The sequence below is a fragment of the Acyrthosiphon pisum genome, chromosome A2, assembly GCF_005508785.2.
Source record: "Acyrthosiphon pisum isolate AL4f chromosome A2, pea_aphid_22Mar2018_4r6ur, whole genome shotgun sequence".
NCBI lineage: Eukaryota > Metazoa > Arthropoda > Insecta > Hemiptera > Aphididae > Acyrthosiphon > Acyrthosiphon pisum.
In genome coordinates, this window is record NC_042495.1 from 117,011,615 (window position 1) to 117,029,231 (window position 17,617).

At 28.7% G+C, this 17,617-nt stretch overlaps 2 long non-coding RNA genes across 3 annotated transcripts in view; one reads left to right on the forward strand and one right to left on the reverse strand.

Annotated features, from left to right (window-relative positions):
* Positions 1-4,391, forward strand: part of LOC107884017 — an 85,643-nt gene extending 81,252 nt beyond the window's left edge. The window contains exons 1-3 of one of the 2 annotated variants that reach the window (XR_001679652.2): positions 870-1,345; positions 3,422-3,644; positions 4,190-4,391. This is a non-coding gene — a long non-coding RNA (uncharacterized LOC107884017). Of the gene's footprint in view, positions 1-869; positions 1,346-3,421; positions 3,645-4,189 lie in introns of those variants that run through there. The other variant, XR_003839487.1, reaches the window with a different exon arrangement.
* A 5,917-nt stretch (positions 4,392-10,308) lies between these two features.
* LOC100572124 lies at positions 10,309-12,259 on the reverse strand. Its single transcript, XR_510817.3, has 2 exons — positions 12,104-12,259; positions 10,309-10,578 (listed from the first exon to the last, which is right to left on the reverse strand). It is a non-coding gene; the product is annotated as an uncharacterized LOC100572124 (long non-coding RNA).
* Positions 12,260-17,617: the final 5,358 nt, after the last annotated feature.

The following is a 17,617-nucleotide window of genomic DNA, read 5'->3' on the forward strand; positions in this document are numbered from 1 at the left end:
ATGACACCAAATCCTTCTTTCTAAAAATATATCCCAAAAAATATGATTAAGTGCATGTCACCTATATGTATATAATTAGGGCCCGGATTTATATGCTCTAAAAACCTAAGAAATATGCACTAAAAAATATGTATTTATGCACTCATTTTATAGAAATATATAACTTATAAAATAAAAAATATGCAAAAAAATCGATTAAAAAATTCTTTTATTTTCATTATTTTAGATTCTGAGTGGAACGATGAATGTATTGATTTTACAATGATGTGTGTTTTTTTATTTTTTTATTTTTTTTATTTTTTTATTTTTTTTGTGTCTGTGTACACGATAAGTAGTCGAAATAATGCTACATGTACCCAGTGCCGCATTTAGACATTTTGCGCCCCGGTGCAAAAAAAATTGGCGCCCCCTAAGCTCCGGTGAAAAAAATTGCTTCCCTCTAAGGGGCCTACCCACGGAAAATATGGAAGATAGATCCTCATTAACCTTTTAGATTTTGAGCACAGAAAAGAATATTTTTTTTACAATGTGTGCTTTTTTTACAAATATTGTATATATGCAAAGATACATTTGAATTTATGTCACCTAAACCTTGCTTATATTTCATCATATAAATTGTTTTTTTTTAACATATTTAGGTAGGTTGTAGGTATTTCATGAATAAATAAAATAAAACTATATAAAACTATGCAAATTAATATTAATTAAAAAAATGTCAAACAGCATAATACTAATATACTATAAATATAATACTGTTATTAAAATAATTAAAATTATACAATTTATTTTAATAATTCACAAGTAAACATATTTCTGGCCACAACATTTTGGCGCCCCAAAAATACTGGCGCCTGGGGCAGTTGTACCCAGGGCCCCCCTTAAATGCGGCCCTGAGTGTAGGAATTATATTATGATTACAAATAATATATTTTGTGTGAACATTTAAAACATTTATTAACACACGAAACTACGACGTGTCATTCATACAAGAGAATTATTTTATAGTTATGAATATTATGATTATCGGAAGGTTGATAAGCGTAACATTAAATTCTTATTTATAAACAATAATGTACCAACAACGCACGTCACGTATTTCGATTAGACAACAAAATATTCTACGTGTTACCTACATAATCGACGGGTCCAGATAATAATTATGTCAGTCTAAATGAGAACATTACTTAGCTATAATGCTATTCAATTCGATTTGAAGAGTACGTTATAATATTATGGTGTTGAGTTGAACATTTCCAAAAGCATCATATAATAATTAACACCGCCTGTACCATTGTCTTATTGTAATTAATAGTGTACCGACTACGCCAACGTACCAAAATAACTTGTAAGTTGTTGAGCAGCCCATCTTCATCTACCCATTTAAATTATGCGATCCTTCATTATCCTTACAATAATTATTATTATGATTATCCTCATGAATACTATAATATTATATTAATTAGGAAGAATATTATATACTACATGTTTTTTAAATTTATATTTAAAAATTATAGTACGGAAACAACATTAATGTATTACAATTTGGTAATTTGTAATAATAAGTGTCGGAACGTATCTAAATAAATTCATGTATATATATTTAAATTTATTGTTTACCATAGCCGGGTGTCCGGCTAGTATCATAGACTAGGACCTAGGCACATATTATATACTCAATATCATTCCTGTTTTGTCAAAATCGAACTTTTTAATTGAATAAATATTCCATTAGGTATAATATATTATTGTATGTTAAGTATGTGTATAAGCATATGTATTAATCTTAGTAAAAAAAATGTAATATACACCAGAAAATACTCGTTTAAATTTTTATTTAGATACCTACATCGGTTATTAGTGTTTAAACTATTTGCTAAATAATCTAATATAAAAAAGGGTGGTTCTCATTTGAAAAAAAAAAGGAGTTTGTATCACCACTTTATAAATGGTTTAAAAATTCTAAGTATTCGAAAATATGGTGTTTAAGTTTATTTGAAAATTCCAAAAATCAGATTTTGTTTATCTGCGTATTATTAAATACACGAGGATTTAGCATGATCGAGGAGTCAATCAATTGTTATTATCACACTTTAGCTGATTTGTAATCATTAAATTTTATTTCAATGTCAGTGGACTTATAGCGGGAAAAGTTAAATGGATACTTACATTTTAAGAAAATAATATGATATTTAAAATATTATGGGCTTCTCTTACTTTCTCTCCCTTTCAATTAAAGTAAAAACCTAAACAAATCGTTCTATGGTTAAGACACAGTAATATATATTCTATTTTGAGCAAAAATGTGGTATAATAAGAACTTTGAACATATTTGAAAACAAACTTATTTTTAAAACTACAAAAATGTATTAAATTAGGCAAATATAGGACATTGAAATGATCACTCGGTATATTTCTATTGGATATGTATCATAATTTACAATAATTCATAATGAATGCATACAACGCATTAAGAAAAATTGTGTGGTACAGATAATAATATAATAGCTGTAACGATAGCTTCATTAAATAATTTTTTTTTTTTTATTGCTGTTAAAATCGTATTAGAGCATAAAATCGTTTGAATCTGAAGCCTTTTGTCAACTGGAAGTAGAATTTGTTTTATATTTCGCTATGAAACAGACGAACTCACGCGGAATACAATCTTGAATTTATCAAAATTAATCAAAAACTAATTTTTACTTTAATGTACACAACAATTTGTCTTGCATTCGAGAAATAATCATAAAATCACACTACACTTTGATAGTGACATTTATATTATATTTAATAAATAAAAATCACGTTATTTCAATTCACTAGCAAATATAGTATACATTATGTTTTAATCATCCATCTCAAACCGAAACCAACCACGTAATAATTTCATATCATTATTTTTGGCGAATTAAATATATTATTTATAATATTTGAATATATTTCTTATTTTTAGCAGTGACAAAATGATATTGTTTTCACCGACCGAGCGTCGAATTATTGCATAAACTTTCTAAGGAAATTCAGTTTAATCAATTTCATAGGTATTTAAAATATGTACCCGTTATTAGATTTTCATAAACTCCCGTGAAACAAAATATTTTAGAACACCTAAATATTAAAACATGATAAAAATTACATGTGTATAATTTTCGATATCGATTAAAATAAACTACGCAGTATTCAAGAGGTACCCATACTTAATTTGAATAATTTGAATATTTCAACATATAATATTCTAATTTGTTTAATAAAAATGTCCTGTATGAATTGTATCAAATGATTTGACCTAGAACTATGATAGTTACAACTACAATATATACATAATAAAATATCACACTTAAGCGAAAATTCGAAAATACTGCGCAGATTGTTCGTATTTTAAGTTTGCTAAAAAGTTTATTTTTTTAATTTGATTTTTTTTCAGACCTTTAATACAGCTCTAAGCATGGTTCGAATCGAGTGAAAACGATACGAAAAAAAAAAACTTCACAGAAGGTGACCCATCTGGGACCTATATTGTAACGATTACACGGTTAATATCATGTATACTAAAGTATCTAATTTAACGACTCACTGCGCCATGTCGACCTACCTATACAAACGGATTTTTGTTCGAAAATCCGTACACCTCGATTCTCTTACACGTCGTAAGTACTATTATTATTACTATATGACCTACGCGTTCAAACTATGTACTTACTAATTATATTATTGAGGTAGATACTCGCCCACACATAATTCCATACCGCTTTAAGGTTGCAGTGGGTATGTTTAGTGGCAAAACATTATGTGTTATTATATTATTATTACCGTTGTGTTGAAGCATTTATTCGTGGTGGGAAATCTGTTTTAACCCCGCGGTTCACGATATGCGCGTCTATTAAACCGGAATACTTGGCAATGGTGTTAGAGAATTTACACTCGGCGCATTAAGCAGGCCGATTTGGCCGACTCTCAGAGTCTTAGAGCGTTGTAATTTTAAAACCATAAGTCGCGACTTAAGACGTTTCGCTACAGAACAGGGACTCGCTTTACTGCTGAATTTACCTTTTGTATATTGCGTTAGGTTAGGTAACATAATATTAATGTATATTGTATATTTCCTTATATAGGTAATTGTAATTTAGAACGAAAAATATGCTCCGCTTAGGAAAATAAAAAACATTACATTTTTTTTTTTTTTTTGTTCTAGAAGTCTATACGCGTACAAAATTCACGCTAGCAGATGGGTGATAATTAAATAATATTATGTCGAACACTCCGACCTCCAGCATACGATGTCTATTGAGAATTCATGAACATTGATGTATTTATGAAAACAAATTATCATGATTCGATATCATTATAATATTATTATACCGATCATAATGTTGTTTCAAAAAATTCATTTTAAAGACATGTCATATACCTAGTTATATGTTATTACTTCATTGGTGAATTGACCAAAATATTATTATAATAATTATAAATTATATTCTAGTATTGTTTTGTATTATCATAATAATTAATTATACTTTATCTATTATACTTTCATATTGTACAGGGTGGATAATGGATATATATGTACCATATATAATATGGTATATATATCCACCTTGATATTGTAATATTATTATTATTTTAAGAATGTTTAAACTGAAGTATTCTGGCCAGATAAATTATAATTATTTATTTTATTCTACGTGCGTCAGTTATCTGACTGATACACGTAATGTATGTATAATGTATACAGGTTGATCCACCAAGCATGCTCACCCCCATTTATCCTTCAATACTGAATTTATTTAAATTTTAATTTCGGAATTTTTTAATATAATCAAAGACAGTTTTTTCAAATTCTTGAATTTTTTAGTACTACTTAAGGAGTGTCAATTCAAACTTCTGTTTTTCAAATGAAAACCCCCATTATTTGCAGTGAATTATTTAGTGGATAATTTTTTTGAAAATGTTGATGGCCCACCTAATTCAAAATTTGAATGAGTAGGTTCTTAGTTATTAAAATGTTTGTACCTACTAAGGATAATTATCTTTAAAAATGGGTTTACAAAAATATAAAATAGACATAATATTGGAACTAGTATTTATTATACTTTGGTAATTTTAACAAATTTTAAATGTTGACAGATTAATATTATAGACTAAAATGTTCAAATCATCATCGCCCCCATATCTTATAAACCCATTACCTCGGATCATTGGACTTTTTATCCTTAGAACACAAGTTAAATAACTCAACAACTAATCGTTGGAATTTTGATTCTTATTCTGATCTCAAGAATTTTCAAATATGGTTTACTACATTATTGAAGAAGGAAAAAAAGAGGGCAAGCATGCTTGGCGAATCACCCTGTATATAGACAATTTTAACAAACACGCAGATTTTCAAAAGTTTTCCATGACGTAATAATAATATACTTCCGCGAGTGCATACGAATGTATAAAATGGTTCACTGTGGATGGGAGGGAGGGAGGTAGTGTTTTAGTTTGAGTTCGTACAACCTAAACGTTTTTAATATATTCAGATCTCGCCAGCTCACATTTGTGCCGTTTAAATGTCATGTTGGCGGTGTGTACACACAAGTTGCTGCAGACATGGCGTCGGTAGGTATGAGATACGCTTTCGTCACTGTAAATACTGCACTGGATGACGGGGTCGAGCTCATTAATTACCACGTTTAAGTGGAACAATAATTCCGCCTGTGCTCCGAGTCTAGAAACTTACCACCGCGAGCGGGTATGTAACCGGATTTCAACTTCGAGCTCATATTTTATATTCAATGCATTTCGCTCGTAAATAAAAAATCAGTTCCCTAGCTGTCGCTGTTTTGTAGGTACTATTATTTGTCTTAAGATCGTGACGTTGCATTCTTCTATATTGTATGAACAAAAAAATAAAAATCATCATAATAAAAGAATGACTATAAAATATTTAGAGGATTAACCATAAAAGAGCACTTGCTTTTCTCTTTTATTTTTTTGTTTATTAAATAATTTAATATTTTACCCTTATATACTGAGTGAATTTCAAATTGAGACCGTTGTTTTTAATATTTATGAACTATACTTAAGATAATACTGAATATATAATTAATACATTTTACATTTTAAATTTAACAAACTTGTTAAGTCGTTAGCGATACGTTGCGAAACCTATAGCAAAATATTATAAAAATATAATGTAATTAAAACGTATGCTTTGTTATACAAAATTTAAAAAAAAATAAATATCTATTATCGATACCAAGGGTACATTTAATTATTGGCCATTATAAGATAAAAATTCAATTGTTTACGAGGCGACGGTGTGATACTTTATTGTAATAATATTTGTCAGTAATCGTTGTAAAATAATACAATTTAATTCGTCGTTTTTTTACCGATTATAATATACTCACGTTCAATTAGTTCAAAGTCATAATATTATAATAATATAATATATCAATATCATACAGCCAGTGTTTCTAATATTTATTGGATAAAACAAACATTATGAAGTTAATGAACATTCTCAGATCACAACATGCCTAATAATAATTATTATTTATTGTTACCTAAATGTTTCAATGTATAATAGTAATTCATAGTTACCTAATGTGTGTTATGATGCGTTTATAATCTTCGTTGACGACGCGACGCCACTGAACCGAATTCGATATTCTCGCAAAGCTTTTGTTGTTCGAACTTGTCACTCTAGAAATTCGCCTACAAAGTATAAAGAACTTGTACCGAAATCACGGATTTTATGATTATATTTAGGAATATTACATTGGTTCAATACATATTAAGTACACGAATATCAAAACGCAAAACTGTTTCGCTGTTTATAATATTATATCATATAATATTTCGTTTTACATCACAGAATTGCAAGCCACGCCTAAAGGCTATAATAATAACCGTTCGAATGACCGATAATATTATACCAGTGATTACAAATAGGCATTGAACAATTTGCGTACCTCTCAAACGGTTATATTATTATTGATGTGCTCGACTTGGTAGGATAGACTACGAGTGTTGTTGGAATAATCGCTTATGTATTTGCAAAAAACTTAATTAAATTAAACGATGAGCGATTATTGGCAGTCAAAAAAAAATATAAATATATAAATGTGAAGAGTGTATGGCGTGACCGAGTTGCTTCAGAAAGAAAAGTCGGCTAAAGGGTGAAATTATAGTCTAAATTAAAATGTAAAAAATAATATTAGCATGATCGAGTATTGAAATTGAAATTATTATTTGGACTCTAGAACAATATAATTTCACAGAAATTAAAAACAATGCATGAATGTTTTTTTAGAAAACAATTAAACCAATGATTTGGAAATGTTTTAAGTCATTAAAAAAAAATCACATTAATGCTGTAGCTGGAAAGTATAATATGCGATTAAAAGAAAACAAATACCAAAACATAGATTTAATATATTTTTATCTTAATTAACAATTCAAAATGTTATGGTAAATATGTGTGTTGGAATTTAGCTATATCATGAAATTATATAAATATACTTACTTGTTTTATACCATTACCGCAGTCGACAGGTATATAATCGAAATTTAATCTAAATAGTTAATTTAGATTAAGTTAATCGCCTAAATCTTTCTTCTTTAATGGAACTAAAATTAATAACATATACTTATAAACATTTGGGAGTCATTTTTGGGCACTATATTATCGTATATTATTGTGACCAAAAGTATAAAAAAAAATATAGTAATGACATATTATTTGCAGTGTTATCTATAGAGGAGTGATGGGACATCTTTTAACTATTTTTTTTTAATTTTCAATTTTTTCCAAAAACATCCATCCTTCACCCCATAAAATTATATTTTGTAAGAGTATATTGTGAATTGTAGTAGTTTTTATCAAAATAATCTGAAAAATACCTATTTTATGTTGACTCTTGTGAAATAGATTATTTTACTATGATACATAATGATTATTTTCTTAATTACAATCTAACTGTATACATTTTCGAGTTGATGGTATTTTGTAACTTTACCTGTTATTAATAATTTAATAATTTGTTGTGTTTCTGATATTTTTTTTAAATATTTTGCGGTAGAAAGTCACTATACCTATCATTATGTTTTATCATTATATTACCTTTTTAATATATCATAATAATATATTAGGAGTTTAAACTGTATTTGTATTATCATAATTTATGTATTTTTATTTAAACTACCTCTGAATATTGTTAACAATTGATTAAATCAGTTTTTTTTTTTTGTTCATTTTAGAAACATTTTTGCAATAACAATTATGTACCTACCTAAGTAACTGCTTTTTCTTTTGTTAATTAACATTCTTCAACTTAATTTCAAATTTATATTGTTAATATAATATTATTATAATGTACAATGGATGTCAATTTTTGTTTTAACAATTATTTTGTTTTTAAAATGTTTTATGATATTCATCGATTTTTTAACAATCCCCGCTCCTCTATTTATTTTGAGCCTTTTCAACCATTACGTATTCGCATACTCGGCAATTAATTTATCATAAATTCAGTAGGTAGCAACTTTTGTACACTTATTGATTGTAATAATATGGTTGGGTATACGACGTCATCCAAAAAAGTATAAAACTAGTTCTGATTCGTATTCAAATTTGGGAACATAATACATTTATTACTAAACCGGAATTTAAATATAAAAATTTACAACAGTCGAATGGATCGTGTCAAATAATATCCCATCAATAAAATAATATTATAATATTATATTGTTGTGTTGGAGATATTTGATGATTGTAATTTTGATTAGTCCACACAGTTTTCGCATAAGTTCGCACGTCTTAGCGATAACTTCCTTGTGGCGACACCATTTCAGACGGTGACTTCATTGAAAAAAGCATAGGTACATTTCAAAGCTACTATACTTTATCGTTTTTGTAGAAACGTCACATGAAGTGGCCGGTGGCTGAGAAACTGGTGAATGGCAATGGTTAGTATCATCTACAGAAGCGACGACCAGTGTAACATAATATAATAATATTATGATATTAGGTATATTATAATGTCCTATCGACACTAAGAAGAGGAGTTCACCGACGACTTGGGAAACACTCTGATGGTTTAGTTTTATGGTATTCATATTATTTAATTATGTTTGACACAGGCTTACGTTTTTCATCTGATATATATATATATATAACGTTCTAGACAGTGTTTTTGAAAATTATAAACATTTAAAGAGTATTATCATTTTTCAAGTGTTATTCAACCATGTAGTATATAATACTATAACTACATAAACATTTTTTTGTGTTCATGAGTTATGAAGTATTAAAAAAAATACGTACGGTAACTTTTAGTATTTTTATGCTCAATGAAATATTGCCACAGACTATTTCAAATTGATTATTTATTTATTTATTATTCTTAGGAATATGTTAACTTGATAATTTTTTTAATCTTAATAAATTTACTAAATGAAACTGTTAAAATTTGTGTTTGTTATCTTTTAGAATGATAACAAGGTTGATAAATAGTTTATAATTAAGATAGCCAAAAGTCTACGTGTAACTAAGAATATAATGTAAGGTGTTGTTTATAAATCAATATAATATAATATAATATAATATAATCTTGTCATAAAATTTTGGTAAATGTGAAATTTTGTCAGTTTATGTCCACAAATAACTAAAAAAATTAAACAATATTGATTGCTTACTTCAAATAAATATACCACATTATCGCCATATTGAAAAATTATGTTTTACATATTATTTTTATTATTTGTGTGTATTTAATTCAAACAAGATATTTCATATTTTCATACAATAAATCATATATAATTTAGGAGTGTTATCTTTTTTTTAGTGGATAATTTTTATTGTACTTTAATTATACTCGAATAAAATGCATACATCATATCCGACCAATTGCGATGGTCCGATTCAACCATAACAATTATAACCACCTACACTCTTATATAAAATAGGTTTGTACTTTAATTTTTTTTTTTAATCGTGAAATCACTGGTAGTGTTTAATGAACGGTCTTAGGGGATTAATATTAAACAATTTTTTACCATGACACCAGTTTTTTTTTTTATCGTCAGCACTCAGCTCTTAGTGGCGTGGGCACTTTTTAACGGCCGCGTTTGTGTGTAAATTACAGGCTTCTAGCGAAAGAAAAGGGTTTTTCAACAATCTGTTAAGCCATTTGATGGTCGAGTAATGTGCGCAGGTAATGAGAAAAATGCGTGCCACCTACAGTCGCTGTATTGCACACGCACACCATCTTTTTACGTTATTATTATTATTATGGTAAAAAAAAAAAAAAAGAAACAACAAAATAGAGCGAAAAGAAAAAGAAATTGCTACGTTCGTATAATAATAATAATAATAAAAACAAAGCTTTTCATTTATTTCATATTATCAAACGCCGGATCCGCTGCAGTTATGTTGATAACGTGTTTAATATTCGTACGAATTATTCAGATCTATTTGATCTTTGTGCATTGTAGTGTCATCGTCTGACGTATCCATGTGAGCTGCAGCGCTCCGGTACACGCAAGATGACGCGACCCGATGCATTCCGTGTGGACACTTAATACTAGGCACATCTATGGAAAAAATAAAGAAACAAAATATTTTTAACAGTTTATCGGTCCGAGAGGGACCTATAAATACTATCGTATAAGTATATGCGTGAAAACAAGTTTGAGATCATATTTGGTCCACGTCACCGCACCATATACCGTATCCAAGGTCCAAATCGTTAGTGGTCGTTAGTGCGAAAAAAAATAAATACGTTGAGCTCAAGTCAGAAAAAAAGTTGTTCCTTCTTCGTACAACCGACGCGTAGGGTGCTAGAGATTTGATTCTAGTTCCACCCCCCTCTGATAGTCATTTTAACTTCGGTACCAAGCCAGGGCCAATCATTAGTGCAGCTCGTTAGTACAAATGCAAATCACATATCATGCTATATAAATATATATATATACACGACACTTAATATTTACATAAAACAATAATATATTTTAATATACAGTGTAATATAGGTGGCCTATTGTAAAATGTATTAGTATGAAAATAAACCGTATACGTCTACATCATAGTAATTACTAATTACACTTTAGTATTAATTGTCTATATTTTATAGAAATACTTTCAGAAGTAGGTACTTATCAAAACCGTACACGAAATTTGTGCTCGAATTTTTTTTTTTTTTTTGTTTTGTGAAGAATATTAGAAGATCCAGCTATAATATCTTAAATTCCCTTCTGCATATAAAATACTTAATTAATCCAGGGTCATTTAAATCGTGAATATTTCACGGATAGAATGGTTTTGAATAAAGATATACCAAAATCTAAATCAAATGCCATTTGTTCCTTAACAACCTTATCGAAATGCAAATTTCTTTGAAATAAATAAACGATTTAATTCTTAATGTTTTGCAACTGTATCTTTTAAAAACATTACGTATAGGTCAGTACACAAATCATGTTATATTCAAAATGTCGAATTGGATCAATTATTTTCTAGATTTATAATATAAGTATGCAATTTATATCGTGTTTAATACTTATTTGATATTATAATATCTAAATAAATAATAAAATGATCAGTGTTTTTTTTTTTTTTTTATTAGGGACGATTATTGATGAGCCATGCAAAAAAAAAAATGTTTAACCCATTTCGGTGTTATTATATCAGTCGATAGGCAACAACGTAAGCTTAATACTGGATATATATTTAATAAGATTATATTTTGAATATGACAAATTGCAACTAACTCAATTTTATACATTATGTGTTAAGTATGAGTTATTTAAATTTTTTGCCTAATGAGACATTTAAAAATAACTTTTTCTGCAACATGAATTTAAAGCCTGCTATATATAATACAGTGATTCATATGATCAAAACTGTTAAAATAATGACAAAATGTAAAACGTCTTTTTTTTAATCAAACTTAAATAAATTATAATATAGCTTTTAAGTTTCTAAAATGTAATAAATGTATAAAATATATTAATCAATAAATTACGAAAAAAAATAATGGAATTTGACTTGCAATAATTTTCGAAACTATCGTATTATATTACTATTCTATATTTTAAATAACATTATTATTTTACTTACTTATTATAGAGCAATAAACGGCAGTGAACATGATGAGTAGAAAGAATATGTTGTATTTTAATGCACGTTTGACGCACACGAAAAAAAAATATGACATCGCACATTTGTGCATGTTCAAAGTACTGAATCGAATTGTGACAAAAATATCATATTGGTGACATTATTCGTGTTAAAATAAGGTGACATATTCGTCCAAACAGTATTGATTGATAGATGATAAATACAATTGTTCATACTTTATAAAAACCAATATTTATTCAAATATATAATATTGTTATATACAATACAATATGTGTTTGTGATTATACGTTTAATATTTACCTAATGTATTTGATGAATTGCCAATGAAATTAGACTTAGAGTTAGTTTTTCATTACTAGGACGAGTATCCGCATAGTGTCATTACGAAATCCACAAATTAACATTTTTATTAGGTACCTACTTAATTAATATTATAATATAATAATTTTTGATCGGTTGTTGTTGTTTTTAAGGTTTTTCAGTATAGCAGTTATTTTACAGTTCAACGTTCAAATACTTATAATGTAATACTTAAGTTTTTATAAGTCTAAAAAATATCCAAGTTCATACTATAGGTTAGTATTTATTAAATAAATAATTCTCAAAAGTAATTGGTTTAATTTTTTCATGATAAATCAACGTCATAAAAGAACATAAAGTGCACAAGAAATGTGATACGCATAGAAATATTTTTTACAACAAATAAAATTGTAATAATTTAAAAATTATAGGAGTTAAATTATTATTTTAAATATTCTAACTAAAAAAAAAACTCATGCTTCTTCATTTTAGAAGTATTTGAGTTAAAATTTAATCAATTTAGTACGTTTTATACATTCGTATAGATTTTTTAATAAGAAAAAAATATAACCATCGAATTATCTGTCTACTTTGGTTTTTAATAATATCAAACCATATTTTATCAAAATATACCTTATGACCAATATATGTATACAAAATATTAATACGCAAATAACCAATCGACCGCATCAAATTATTTAGTATTTTTTGAAATTTATTATTTTCCGGTTCAAATTACGACGTTTGATGTTCGGAGAATATGAAATGGGTAATCCGTTGAATTTGTTCAACGTAAATTAATTCGAAAACGATAAATATTGTTGGGCGGTTATTTCTTTAATACAACAGACAAAACTCGATCTGCTGTATAGTAGGTTTCACTATATTGGATGTGTTAAGCATACTTATAAAAAAAATATAAAAAAATGTACAGTTAGGTACCTATATTTCTTGCACAAATATAAAATATAATATGTGGGAAAGATAAACACAATATGATGTTGTCTGAAAGAAAAGTTTTTATTACGAAACAAACGATTGACAGAGGTTTTTAAAATAGAAACATTTAAAATGAAGTTAAATTGTTTTAAAAACGTTAGTGAGTAAACAAAATGTAATTTACTATTCGTTTAACTGAATTGCACAAACTGTTCAAAGAAATTGCTTTTCAAATATTGACGTTTTCTACTCTCTGCTTAGTTATATAAAAAAAAAACCCCGAAGAATGTACAAATTATTATTAAATATTAAAATAAAATCAAATAATATTTGGGATGTTTGGGCTATCATATTTTACAATATTTTATGACTATTGTTATTCATCTTCGAAACATTAATCATTTTACATTTAGTAGAATTTATGTCACGAACTACTGCATTATTCTGTAATTTCAAAACGTAACTAAAAATATATGCTTAAAATGTAACAGCACCAGGATTTATTAATCATTGGAATCGGTTTATATGATGTATTAATCACGCTGAATCAAAATAATATATTATAAAATTATTAATTACGCACGCGAAAGAAAAAAACCTTACATCCTTCAGTCTGATGCGAGAAAATAATTTATGTTTACTTCTAATCATCTAATAACCAGGGGTTCTGAAAATCTCAAAAAAGTGGCCTATATAGATAGGTGATAATATGTACTGCAAAAAAAAATACAAACACAACGAAGATAAATATTTTTATAATGAAACAAAACTTCAGGGATTCAAATCAACACTTTTAGACAGCCTGCGTAATAATATTATAAATCAGTCGATTCAAACCATCATCATTAAATTAAAATATTAATGGTATGAAAAACTGTCCGTACGCAAGAAATATGGACAAAATGTTACAACAGCGTACATCATAATATTATAGCATATAACAAATTGATTCGGTGTTGTCATAGCTGCTGACAATTATAATAATTGTTTTTTAATCGAAAACTGTTTTCGTGTTCAATTTTACTGGAACGACAAATCATCATGAATTCAAATGGCACACTAGTACACTACTGGTTAATGCATTGTTCTTTTATTATTATTATTAATATTAACGTATACATTTGCTATTTATAAATGTGCAGCGTTTTGTTTACATATTTTTTAAAACACAAAAAAATATTGATATATGCCATGTACACTGTACACATCTATATGACACATAATACGCCTCATTAGCATAATATTATAATAATATGTATTTATATAATATTATTATATATTTATTCAACTGAATCGTGAAAAGTCACAACATAAACAAACTGAACGTTTATTTTACATATCAATATATATTTTATACATCGGAATGGAGTACGTTATAGAAAAACAAACTTCCAGTAACAATTACCATGTACCTATAATCTAATAAACCGCGAACAATGCACGTGTGTACGACATGATGGCATATAATATATATTATTATAATACTATATTATATAGATGACATTACCGACATTATTGTTTTATTGGTTGGTTCTCTTGGTGTAGTTCCTTGTCAAGTTATGCTGCAGGACGTTACAATACTCCAGAAGAAAGAAAAGGTTTGATAAGAAAATAAATAAAGAAACGTTTATTTTACATGTTATTATCTATAATATAACAACAATATGTAACTATGATGTATGTTTTAGTCAAAGTAATAAGTTTTAGTTAGCAAGCAGTAGCGCACATTATATTGCATAACGTTTTATTTACCTACATATAATAGACCAGACTACCAGAGGTCCCTAAAACTTTTCATCGCATATGTACAAATTGACAGTAAAAAAAATTAAATTTTTGCTAAACATTATTCTATTTGACATGTTTTTTCAACGGCCAACAATATTGTTTTAGTTGCAAAAATAAAAAAAAAACAAAAACTAATACTTATAAAATACATATAATTTACTATACGTCATAATAACCATATAAATAATTATCGTTTTTCGTTGATAAGTTTCCTGGTCGGTTTCTCGTTTCGGATGGTGCTGGTTGATATGACGCGGAAATCGCGAAATGCTCGCAGTTAAGAGGACATCTGAACTGCATACAACACATAATATAAGATATGATACAAAATAATAGAATATATTACACATCATTCAATGTATTAGCATAATATAGAATTCATATCGTCTACATCATTGACGTTTTTGCACTGTTACATGTTACAAACAGTGCTCGACTTGGAAAAATTAAAGTAGGGGGACTCGGTTTACTTTTAAAAAAAGAGCATCCCCATACATTATTGAACCCACTGCCACCGCGCAGATTATACCGGCAAATTATCAATTTGAAAAAAAAAATTTAAAAAATAAAAGTTAATATGATAAGATAATATATATAATTACTGATATTACTAAACATGTTATATATTATTATATTATAGTTATAAATTAAAAGAAGCTCAAAAGGATAATAAAGATAAATTGATTTAGTTTAGTAATAATTATTTAACGTTAATAAATGAATATTGGCTAATTTATAGATACACGGTTATGAAATAATCCATAAGACAGATCGTGATGGTATCTCGCGCATTTTGATAAAAATTCAGAATGACGGAGGGTCTGGGCGTTCCCCCTAAAAATAATAGCAGGGGTACGTTAAAATGTCTAAAAAACGAGTTGGGATTCTCCGTCCCCCTGTGCGACCCACTCCCCCCTCTAAGTCGAGCACTCGAGCCTTGCGGATAAATTACAATAATATTTTTACTCATATCATCGCGACCACTGTTTCACGTTCCTGTGGTTGGCGTACTTGCTGTCCCAGGGCCTGTCCAGCACTCTCGAGTACCTGTCCCGCAATCTCGTCAGGTACGTCTTGACGGCCGCGTCGTTCCTCTCGCCCAGCCTGACGACCGGGCCCGGTGGCGCCAGGTGCCGCATCACGTCCCTCTGGGCGGGCCGGTCCAGTGCCGGGGGGCGGATGCCCGTGGCCGCGGTGGTGGCCGGCGATAGCAATACAAACATCGCCGGAGCGACGATCGCGAAAAACCAACGGGACGGCCGCATGACGATTGTATATCGCGGCGGGCGACGACAAACGCGCGATATGAATAATAATATTACTACTGTTGTACGGTAGACGGCGAGACACTGTTCTGCGACGGTAATATCGAAAGACGGAGACGACGGACAGCAGTGATGATAATAATAACAATATCGCGCTCGGCGATAATACTATTATGGCCCCGGTCGAACGTGCGCGGTAGGACGTGCATTATACTTACAATATTTTTCCGTTTTACTCGATCGAAACACGTCGTGAAGTAGTAATCATAATAATAAGTAGGTAATAATATTGTAACGCGATTCATTCGCCGGCACTGCCGCTTTAACAATATTAATACTACGCGTCATATTATTGTTATCATTATTATTATTATTGTTATCATCATCGACATCAAAATAATATGTCGCACGTATGCGGAAGACCCATTTTTTATATTTTGTGTTCGACGCTCGTTCGTAATTCGATACGAGCCACAACAACATAATATTTTACTGGAGGCGTCATCCGATGACTCGAGTATGCATACGTAAACATATTATTACACGTGGGCATAATTACGAGGGGCGATGTGCGGGGATTGAGATTCCTCCGTGGCTTTTTTTTTCTTGTGAAATAACTTTTTTTAGAAAAACCTTAAAAATATAATATTATAAATTTGTACCTCGTTTTAGAAAAAACATTAGATTTTTTCATGATAAAAAATATTTCGTACATCATCATAAAGCAGGGTTGGCACGAAAAAGCCCACCCCGAAAAAACCCGGGCTGCTTTTCTGGGTTAAACCCTCTTGATATTTTGAAAAACCCATAAAAAAACCCGGGCTGCTTTTCTGGGTTAAACCCACTAATTTTTTTTGAAAAAACCCATAAAACCCGGGTTACTTTTCTGGATAAAATAGAAGTTCACTCTTATTTTTTTTTATTTTTTTTAACTTGTGTTAATTTTCAGAAAAAAATTACCTTATAGGTATTATTTATTTTTCTAATTAAAATATTAAATTGATTTGAAAAAACTAAATAATTATTTTAATTAATAAGGTAGGTACAATTTTAGTAACAAATAAAAATCTAACAACAAAACAAAAAACTTAATAATGCCACTAACGTAGTAACGTCAATAAAAATTAACAATTGGGAAAAGTTCTGAATGTTTATATCTTATATTATTATCATATAGTTTTGGCGGGGCCAGTATAGAGAT